Here is a 12,122-nt window from a genome sequence, read left to right on the forward strand (position 1 = left end):
ATCTCACATAGTGATAATATGAGATCTGAAGAACAATGACCCAAGATGGCCTTGTGTTCTGGAGTATTTGATTTTAAATCCACGATTAAATTAGGAAATGGTGCTTTGGTAGCGTCCTCATACCTTTCCATGAAGTAGGATTTCCTTCCAGGGTACATCTGCTGAGCTAGAATGTTTATTTGTAGTTTGTCTCTAGGGTTTTTGTACAAAACCAAGTAATTGGCGTTCAAACTAATGGTATGGCTTTTTTTTACCTTGGTGAAACACATTTTGTACCAAGTAAAACACGGACAGGTTTTGATGATGAGTATATTAAGTAAAAGCTCGTGCTATTTCAGGATGTTCACTCCGGCACCAAAACCAGCAGATTGTTTTTATAAGGAGGTAAAAGTTCATCATCAGACAGGGATGCGGGTATTCCTTCAACAAACTTGATTTTTATTTTCTTCAACAACTCATCATACAAAGGTTGATAACATGAATGACACCACACAATATTGTCAGGTTTCTGAGATAATACATGTTCAGAATTCTCTAAAATACTTTTTACAAAACAAGTTTTACCGCTATTGGATGGGCCTGCGATTAAGGCCGAAAATGGTAGTTGCAACCTGGGATCAAAACCTTCTACAGCAGCCATTATATCTTAAGGGTTAAGACACACAGGACTTGTAACATAAGTCAGTAACCAAAGGGCAAGCTGGTCCCATCAGGTACAAGCAATCTCTTGTCATAGACTACCAGGAATATTTTAGTAAGTGGGGCATTACATAGATGGAACCCGTTTTTATCCCTAACAATCTGTTTGTAGGAGTTAAACATTTCTTATTCACCTTTCTGGTCATTTATGAACCCCTCGACTAAGCGTGTGATTGATTCCAAGTTTACATGGGAGGCATTTTCATAATTTTGAGTCACGCCTTTGGCTTTCAACACCACATGATTGTCTTTAGTCCTAAAAGCATAGATTTTGGGACCACAGGATGACCACTCTATGATATGGTCACCATCTTCGAGTTCACTCGTTAAACCACCCAGATAGTTGCTAAGAGGGGGGTTCCAATCACCAGGTTTTCTTACATAGACCACAGTGTCTGTGTCATGGTAAAGAACCCTCCTCTGCAGCTGCTCCACGAGGGTGTATAGTTCAAGTCAAAGGATTTTAGTGAAATGGATAATACGATTAAAGACAAACGCACAGCTCTACAAATAGCTGTTAATGATGATGGCATATTCAATGAACTGATGAAAACTAACCAAGAGCTCCAGGACAAGCTGTCTACAGAAATAAAGGAACTTAAAATCAAGAAATTCAACCAAGACAAAAAAGACAATGCCGAGGATAAAGTCTACTTTTGGAGAAACCCTGACAAAGGAGGTCCTGCTCCTCTCCATGGCAGACGCAGGAGGGATGATGCTTACTTTGATCCACCCCCGTCTGACCAACACTCTACAACCAGCGCCTCATCGGCTTCCAGTGGCAGTTTTTTATTCAACGAGAGACTGGGCCAACGGAAGGGCGCAGTTGGCCGCAGGCACGCGCATCGAGGAGATGCCGCACCCGACGGGGTAAGAAGAAACGACTATCAGAGGAGACCGTTCACACGGTCCCAGAACCCACAGGACTGAGTGTCTTTAATTTATCAAGCAAGATATTGAGCCCTGCCCATGTCTCTTTGCTTAATAAAGGGTTATCTTTTGTGCCTACAACACAGTGTAACGATTTTGACGTTAAGGTAGACATGTTCAAGTTTTTTAGAAACATCCGTTTAAGGGAATACTTTAGCTCCCCCAATCCTGACACTTCTATTGAACCAGTAGGTTACTCACCTGTACATACGCCGACTCCTTTTAGAAGCAAAAGTTATTTTGTACCTCCAGCCAATCGCAATCACTCTATCGAGACATATTGCAGACTTGTTGAAAAAGATGTTGCTCATCTCCTTAAGAATAAACAGGAGTTCAAATCTTTCCATAATTTATCTAAGGATGAAAAACAAGCTTTGCTTGATTTACAATCCGATACGTCAGTCCTTATTCGTCCTGCTGATAAGGGTGGGTCGGTTGTACTCATGGATAGGACAGCTTATGTAAATGAGTGTCATAAACAACTGCTTGACAACACCTTTTACAAGAAACTCAGAAGTGACCCTACTTCCCAATTTCAGAATACTATCTTTACTGTCCTAGATGGTTATTTCAATTCTGGTCAGATAACCAAAAAAGAATATGACTTTCTGGCCATTCAACACCCTAAAATTGCCACTTTCTATACTTTGCCGAAATTACACAAGAATGTTACAAACCCTCCAGGGCGCCCTATTGTAGCGGGCATTGATGCAGTAACGGCCCCTCTATCTACTTTTGTTGACTTTTTTATTAGACCACTCGCAGAACAGCTCCCCTCCTTTGTAAAGGACACCAGCAGTATGATCTCTATCATTGAATCTCTTGATCCTCTCCCTGAGAACACCTTGTTAGTTACTTTTGACGTTGAGTCGTTTTACACAAATATTCCACACGAGGGCGGTATTGAAGCCATGGAACATTTTCTTCTGCAACGTGACCCTAATGAACTACCTTCCAGTGCCTGCATTATAACATTGGCTGAAATAGTACTCACACATAACTATTTCATGTTTCTAAATGATTTCTTTATTCAGACGAAGGGTACTGCTATGGGATCCCCCATAGCTCCTAACTATGCTAATTTGTATGTGGGTTACATGGAGAAACAATCCATGTTCAACCCTCTCAAAAGTGTTTTCTTGACTAACATCAGTATTTGGAAACGGTATATTGCCGATATTTTTGTTCTATGGAGGGGTGATGCAGAACAGCTCCAGGCATTCCATGCTTTTCTTAACTCCTGTTCTGAACATTTGAGATTTACTATGCAATCTGATACACGTCAAATCAGTTTTCTTGATCTTCTGATCTTGTGTGAAGATAATGTTCTATACACTGATCTTTACAGGAAACCTACTGATCGTAACAGTTTGTTGAGGGCTGATAGTTGTCACCCACTTCCCTTGAAAAATAGTTTGCCCTACAGCCAATTCTGTCGAATCAAAAGAATTTGTATAAAACAATCAGATTTCGACGGAAATATGGCTGAGACGCAGGATAAGTTCAAGGAGAGGGGGTACAACAATGATCAGATTAATATTGCCATTGAGAAAATTCAAAACAAAACGAGACATGACCTTTTTCAAGGTCAGTCTCGCAAAAAGACGCATTCTTGCGTTCTCACTACCCGCTATTCAAAGTGCTCTGAACAAATTAAAGGAATCGTTCACAAACATTGGCACATTCTGAAATATGATGATAGTCTCGGTAATGTGTTTTCTGACCTTCCCCTGGTCGTATTCTCGCGGGGCAGAAATCTCAGAGACCAATTGGTACACTCTGATTTACCACCCCAAGATATTCCTGAACGTCTATTTGCACCCATACTGGATGGAAATTACAAGTGTAATGGCTGTGCTCAATGCAATGGCACTTATAAATGTAGATCCTTCAAACACCCCCAAACAGGGAAATCTATCCCAATTAAAGGTGTTATTACGTGTTCCACTAAGGCAGTTATTTATCTTTTAACTTGTCCTTGTGGTAAAAATTATGTGGGTAAAACAAAGCGTGAATTAAAAGTACGTATCTCAGAGCATCGTAGCACCATTAGGTGCAAAAACTTGACTTACCCAGTTGCGGCCCACTTTTTGGAAGCAAACCATTCCATTTCGTCTCTGCGTTATATTGGCATCGAACATGTCACCCTCCCGAGGAGAGGGGGTGACCTTGATAATTTATTGTTAAAACGAGAGGCTGCCTGGATCTTTAATTTAAAGACCCTTGCTCCCTTCGGTCTCAACATAGACTTTGATCTGAAGCCATTCTTGTGATTATTGTGATTTTGCCATTGTAATTGTTTGTTAGATACATTTTAGACTACAAATGCTATGATCGTATGCTATCCATTTGTTTGTCTTTTTGTATGTTCTTTGTATGCCATTTTTTTTAAATATTTGAGTTAACCAATGATATTAGGCCACACTTGGCCATGATTACAAACACCTGTGTGTCTCTTGACACTATATAAATGACTCATCTCGCAGTGTTTGTGATGATACCCTGATGAAGACAGCTTTGCTGTCGAAACGTTGGTTATTCTATTTTTGCATCTGAGCTCTTAGAGTGTGCGGCTTTCCCTTATTTTCTAGTTTTCTACTCCGCTAGCCAGCACCTCGCCTTTATAGGTGTGCGTTTCTTTTTTCTAGATTGTATAGTTCAAGTCGACCATAGGCCTTGGTAAATGCTGCAAGAAACACGTTTACATTACCCGGGGGTAGAACCCACTTCTTGTTACGTCTCCATTGCACCAGGGCAATGTTTGGCTCAAGAATGAAAAATGTGAAATTTCATATTGGTCTGAAAAAACAAATTCGATAAATTCTTCGGGATCTTTAATAATTGACATTGTTAACATATTACTTCTCTGGGATAATTTCCCCAAAGAGAATTTAAATACATTTTCAACAGATTTCTTTTGGTTTTGTTGACCTCTATTTTGTCAGGGTCAAGACGTATGCCTTCTTTTTCATGATGGTCCTGAAATGAACTGTCTTTGCTCTCTTGATCTGTGACTGGGGCAGGATACCCTGAAGCCATTTGCTTGCATCTCAAGAAGGTCTTGATGTACTCTTTAAAAAGAGTGTCTGATTTCCTGGAAAAGTTCCACACTTCAAAGATTTTGGCCACACGGTACCCCTTCTCTATAGCCTTAGAGAATTCAACAGTGACGCATACACCGGTCAGGGCTCGGGCCAGTATATGGGTGTATGGGTCTGAATGATCACAAGGCTTTTCCTGGTTGTTGCTTTCACTGCAGGTGCAACAAAGGGGAAAGAAAAGTTTTCCTTGAGGTCCCTTGTGAGGCAACAGTGGCAGAACCAAGCCCTGGGGAGGGTAAACAGTTGCTTTTATCAGACCAAAATAGTTTTGTGGTAAGTCAAAGTCATGGTGAATAATTTCAGGATGACCCATAGGATAACAAGAGGAACTCACTACATGAGGATAAAGGGATGTAAAATCTACATATCCAATTTTCTCATCAGGTTGCGCTATATACCGTAATGTCAAAGCATTGGTATGACCTCCATACAAGGCCTGGAGGGGTTCCAGGTGTTCGAGTATGCCAAAGGTGGAAAGGAAAGCTCGAACATGAGGATCAGACTTTTTGAGTTCTGTCCACTCAGGTTCCCAGATAACCGTAACGCTCACCCCATAAGCAGCCTGTAAAGATTCCAATTTGTCTTGGAACTCCTGGTACATATCCCCAAAACTCTTTTGGGTTAAGACACACATGGCCTGGGACACAAAGCAAGATTTACAACCGTGGAAGAAACACCCGTTGTACTCATACACTGTCTCAACACCGTCAAAATGTGTGTAACCATCTACATGGTAGGGTACAATCTTTTTTTCCCCTTTTGTATGTTGAATAAACATGTTTTTAGCATGGGATAAGTCCTTCGACCATTGAATGGAGCTGCTAGAGTATGACTTGAATTGTCGGAGGTAGTTGTCAGGCGATGGAATAGCTATAGATACTGGAGGTAAAAAGTGTGTACGATAGGTTTTCATGCATGCCGATGCAATAGTTGTACAACTCCAGGGGTCATGGAGTAAGAAACTTAAACTGTCAATGTATCTCTGGTTGAAGGCGGGGTCTACAAAACACAATATTTTACTACCTTGGACTATGACCCTGGGTGCAACGCCTTGTTGTATCAAGGGGTACAAAAGAAGATAGGAATCATAGAAAGAGTAGAAGAAAAAAAATTAAAACTAGTGAAAGAGTAGTGCACAATTGGGGCCCTCTGCCGACCACTTTTCACCCTTGAAAGTCATGGTAGATACAAAAATAGGCAAATTAATCCCTGATTCCTGATTACTCTCAAAGTCATAAAACACATATTTCTCTGAATGTTCATTTTCAGCCAAGGGATGAAAATAGAACTCATGTTCCACTTCTTGAATCACTTCTTTGTCTCTGCTTTTCAAAGCCCTTTACAGATTGGGCAGCGTATGATACCACATAAGTGAGTTTGGGGGTTGTCTATTTTAAGGTTGTAATTGCAATGGCATTTTGGACATTTCTTGTTAATGTCACAACTGCTTACAGATTTACATGCCTTGGGGTGCAATGTTTCAATGTTGTGTTTTTCGTAGCAGTAGGCAGAACGACATGTATGATGACAATCTTCACATGGTGTTAAGTGTAAGGGCTGCATCGGACATTTTTCATCCTGACACACTGAACAGTTATAACGACAAGAGTGCCACCCTGTTGGCTGTAGCCTGAATGACATGATGGACACACATATTGTGCTCCTAAGAAAGCTCTGATGTTGGTAATACCATAAAAAAAAAGAGTTTTTCACATAAAAGTACAGAATATGGAGGATGAGATTGAGGGTTGTTCTGGAATTTCAAGAGAGCTGAATTATCTCTAATATGGTATAAAACCACAATCTTGATGTTCAGCAAATTTTCAAATTTTACTATGTCAGAGAAAGCCACAGCCTCCTGTATACCTAGACCTACAGCCTTTTGGAGCTCACTAGCCTTTTGGAGCTCACTAGCCTTTTGTAAAGCTTCTAGATCAGTACATCCAGGGTTGAGTAAATGTGATAGGCCTATTGCAAAGCATAACTAATTACCAGGAGTGTTAACGTTTATGAGATAGGCCTGCTTTTTTTAATGATTTCGGATTGCATGAGACTATCAATTTTCCTTCTTTGACCCCCTCCGCCTAGGGGTTGACAGACTATTTGTACAACAAGTTCTAAGGTCCTATCAGCTATGATGGATAAATAACATTGAACAAGACGTTCCAGCAGGGCTATAAATTGTTCAAGATCTGCTTCGCCATTGGGTAAAACAAGAGATACTGTGTTTTGCATGCTATCTCCACATATTTCAAGCTGTAAGACATCACGAGGTTCGGCAAAATCTGTAGCCCTTTCTAAAAGTTCTCCAAGAGTATCCAAAATCATCACATAAAAAACTGCATAATCATGGCTCTGATTGATACATGTGAATTAAAAAAACTGATGTTTTCATCATGTGGTTGCTCATTGTCATTATGTATAGGAGTTATAGGAGGTGTGTGTGTGTGTGTGTGGGGGGGGGGGGGGGTGCTGAAGATGATGTGCTCTCATTCATTTGGTTAATTAAGGATAATGTGTACGGGTTATAGGAGTTGTGTGTGTGTGTGTGTGTGTGTAGCTGCTGAAGGCGGGGTGCTCTCATTCATTTGGTTAATTAAGGATATAAGTTCACCTGTGATAATGGGTGTTCATGTGTAAGCGTTATAGGAAATGAGGGCTGATGTGGGGGGGCTGGAACTCTCTCGTTAATTTGGTTAATTAAGGAGATCAGTTCTGGTGTTATTCTACAAGTATCCATGTTACATATAGCTTTTATCGTTTGTTTGGGCGTTTTTTAATCAGATTGATGCTTAACAAGCGTGGCGTGGTTTTATGCCAGAAGGATAGATCTTGGCTGTACTGACATCTTAGTAAAGCAACCATACGTGTGCATAGCTGGACCTCTCTGGCTTTTAGAGCCCTGTAAAAGGCTGTGAGAAACATATCTTGAAGTTCTATTTCAGGATCAGTGTCCTCATTGATGCTATCTTCAATGAGTATTGGCTCTACCTCAGAATTGATTGTATCAAGCTGTTTAGCCGTGTCATACATCAACACATCATCCTCATCATAGCTCAACCCTTCATCAGCAACATCAATCATCCTTGACATTAACAGCATTGAATGTATCAACCGGTTTAGATGATTTACTCTGAATGTCATTGGCATCCTCTTCCTCCTCTTCCTCTTGGTGTATTGGGTCTTCTATGTTTGTATAGGCCTGGGAGGAGTCTGAAAGAAAAATACATACAAAAGTGTATTAGAAATAAAATATACATTATATTAAATAACCAATAATAGTACTAAAAGAGAAAATGTTTTTTTTTAATCCGTACATTTCAAATATATTAACACATCACCTAACTCCCTGTTTCTGTTTCTCACTGTTAGGCCTTGGGTTTTAGTTAAATTACCTTTGGTTGTTTGATGCCTGTTTTTCTGAAGAATTCTTGATGATGTGTTTCCTATCCTGATGTCCTCTTGATGTATAGACTGAAAGATTCGTATAGGTATCATTGGAATCTGAAAAAATAACATTATTTGAAATAGTTTTAACATATTCTTTAAAAAAATGTATAACTAATAAAAACTGTTCATACCATATCCATAGAGAGCATGCTCTTGAATCCAATCGTTTCAGACCAGTCGGCCTTCCCGGGCAGAGGTGATGCAGTTCTGTGTATTTGAACTGCTGTTCTGTGGAACCGTGCAGGACAAGGATATGGTGTAGGTGCAGGATTATATACCGAAGGGCTGGAGCTTCTTGGAGGTGTGTATATGTGTGCTAAATCTTCGATTCTTGGGTTGTTTTGAGTTTTGGCAAAGCCGGCCGTATAGAACGGTAGAATATGGTCTTTCAATGGTAGAGCCTATAATGCCTCGTGTATTCTTAGTGTACACAATTTGTTTAACGCTTAATGTATAAAGATTATTACGCATTTTATTTTTTAACTCACACCTAAATCATCTTGAGGGCGTAGGACCGAGTAAAGATACACCGTTGGTCGGTTGTTCCTCAAAATCATCGTCTTCTATAATTATAACTTCTGATGGTTGATGATCCAAATCAATTATTGCAGGTAACAGCTGGGTAAATGTAGGGTATCCTATAGACGTTTAAATAATATAGAAATACATTTATACAAAATATATACATGTTTACTTAAAAAAAACACACACAATTGACATAAAAACAACATGGCGGGCGACCCTGGCGGCTCCGGGCTGGCGGGCGGCCCTGGCGGCTCCGGGCTGGCGGGCGGCCCTGGCGGCTCCGGGCTGGCGGGCGGCTCTGGCGGCTCCGGACTGGCGGGCGGCTCTGGCGGCTCCGGACAGGCGGGCGGCTCTGGCGGCTCCGGACTGGCGGGCGGCTCTGGCCCAGGACTCAGCAGGCTGGGGAGACCCACAGGAGGCCTGGTCCTGGGAGGAGGCACAGGATAGACCAGGCTGGAGAGACCCCCTGGAGGCCTGGTCCTGGGAGGAGGCACAGGATAGACCAGGCTGGAGAGATCCCCTGGAGGCCTGGTCCTGGGAGGCGGCACAGGATAGACCGGGCTGTGGGGGAAGCACTGGAGTTCTGGTGCGTAGGCTTGCCACCCATACTCCAGGCTGAATGCCCACTCTTGCCCAGCACGGGCGGAGCGCAGGCACAGGACGAACTGCTTCCTCCCAGCGCTCCGGAGACATAGTACGCAGCGCCGGCGCAGGATAGCATGGACCGAGACAGCACACCGGAGACCAGATGCGCTGAGCTGGAACACTCCGCCCCGGCTCAATGCCCACTCTCGCCCGGCAGATGTTAGGAGCTGGGATGTAGCGCACCGGGCTCTCCACGCGTACTGGGGACACTGTGCGCTTTACCGCATAACACGGTGCCTGACCAGTACTACGCTGCCTTCCGTAAGCACGGGGAGTTGGCTCAGGTTTACCGCCTGACTCCGCCAATCTCCCCGTGTGCCCCCCCCCCCAATAATTTTTGGGGCTGCCTCTTCACCTCCACCTGCTTCCCCGGCAGGTTGTTGCAGTGGTCAAATAGCTGTTCCCAAGTCCAGTCTATTCTTCCCTCCAATTCCTCCAGCGACCAGGATGCCATCACCTCCTGAGCACGCTGCTTCATCCCCTCCTGGTGCTGCTCCTTCCTCCGGTGCTTGGTCCGTTGTTGGTGGGTGAATCTGTAACGGCCGTCGTCTAAATGAGACCAAGGTGCAGCGGAGGGTGTGTTCATCATGAAAGGATTTAATGATCGAATGAACACTATACAAAAGCGACCAAAAAAACGACTAGCAACAGTTCTGTCAGGAACACACTAAACAGAAAACATTCACCCACAAACCCCAAAGGAAAAACAGGCTGCCTATGTATGACTCTCAATCAGCACCAACGATCTACAGCTGTTCCTGATTAAGAGCCATACACGGCCAAAACAATTTAAACCACCAACATAGAAAATGAACATAGAACGCCCACCCATGTCACACCCTGGCCTAACCAAAAACAGAGGAAAAAACCCTCTCTATGGCCAGGGCGTTACAGTCATCCATTTTCTAAATATCTGCAAAACCATATATATAACTACTGTTAAATATTTGAAGAAACCTTATGAGAGAGAGCGAGAGAGAGGGGCTATGGTTTGCATGTTTTTCATTTTTCAGAACAATTCTAATCATGTTTTATTGGTCACATAGCAGATGTTAATGCATATGTAGCGAAATGCTTGTGCTTCTAGTTTCAACAGTGCAGTAATAACGTAATATCTAACAATTCCCGACAAATACTACACGCACATCTAACAACTAATCTAACAAGCCCCCACCAACCACCTAATACACACACAAATCTAAAAAAGGGTGAATGACAATATGTGCATATAAATATATGGATGAACGATGGCATCGCTGCATAGGCATGATCCAGTAGAGGGTATAAAATGCAATATATACATGTGATATGCTTAACCTCTTACATCTAGACGTTCCGCTAGCGGAACACCTGCTCCAATATCCAATGATAGGCGTGGCGCGAATTACAAATTCCTCAAAAATACAAAAACTTCAATTTTTCAAACATATGACTATTTCACAGCATTTTAAAGATAAGACTCTCCTTTATCTAACCCCACTGTCCGATTTCAAAAAGGCTTTACAACGAAAGCAAAACATTAGATTATGTCAGCAGAGTACCAAGCCAGAAATAATCAGACACCCATTTTTCAAGCTAGCATATAATGTCACAAAAACCCAGAAGACAGCTAAATGCAGCACTAACCTTTGATGATCTTCATCAGATGACAACCTTAGGACATTATGTTATACAATACATGCATGTTTTGTTCAATCAAGTTCATATTTATATCAAAAACCAGCTTTTTACATTAGCATGTGACGTTCAGAACTAGCATACCCCCCGCAAACTTCCGGCGAATTCACTAAGAATTTACTAAATTACTCACGATAAACGTTCACAAAAAGCATAACAGTTATTTTAAGAATTATAGATACAGAACTCCTCTATGCACTCGATAGGTCCGATTTTAAAATAGCTTTTTGGTGAAAGCACATTTTGCAATATTCTAAGTACATAGCCCAGGCATCACGGGCTAGCTATTTAGACACCCAGCAAGTTTAGCACTCACCAATATCAGGTTTACTATTATAAAAGTTTGATTACCTTTTGTTGTCTTCGTCAGAATGCACTCCCAGGACTGCTACTTCAATAGCAAATGTTGGTTTGGTCCAAAATAATCCATCGTTATATCCGAATAGCGGCGTTTTGTTCGTGCGTCCCAGACACTATCTGAAATGGTAAATCAGGGTCGTGCGCATGGCGCAATTCGTGACAAAAAAAATCGAAATATTCCATTACCGTACTTCGAAGCATGTCAACCGCTGTTTAAAATCCATTTTTATGCCATTTTTCTCGTAAAAAAGCGATAATATTCCTACCGGGAATCTCCTTTTAGCTAAACAGAGGAAAGTAAACAAAGCTTTCGGTCGACGCGGGCACGAGCCTGAGTCTCACAGTACTGTAACCAGCCACTACCCAAACACGCTACTTTTTTTCAGCCAGAGCCTGCAAAGCCACGATTCAGCTTTTTACCGCCTTCTGAGACCCTATGGCAGCCGTAGGAAGTGTCACGGGACAGCTAAGATCCTCACTCTTCAATAAACAGAGACAAGAAGAACGACACCTTGTCAGACAGGCCACTTCCTGCCTGAAACCTTGTCAGGTTCTTGCCTGCCAAATGAGTTCTGTTATACTCGCAGACACCATTCAAACAGTTTTAGAAACTTTAGGGTGTTTTCTATCCATATGTAATAAGTATATGCATATTCTAGTTACTTGGTAGGAGTGGTAACCAGATTAAATCGGGTACGTTTTTTATCCAGCCGTGAAAATACTGCCCCCTAGCCA

The sequence above is a fragment of the Salmo salar genome, chromosome 11, assembly GCF_965601325.2.
Source record: "Salmo salar chromosome 11, fSalSal1, whole genome shotgun sequence".
In the NCBI taxonomy this organism is placed as follows: domain Eukaryota; kingdom Metazoa; phylum Chordata; class Actinopteri; order Salmoniformes; family Salmonidae; genus Salmo; species Salmo salar.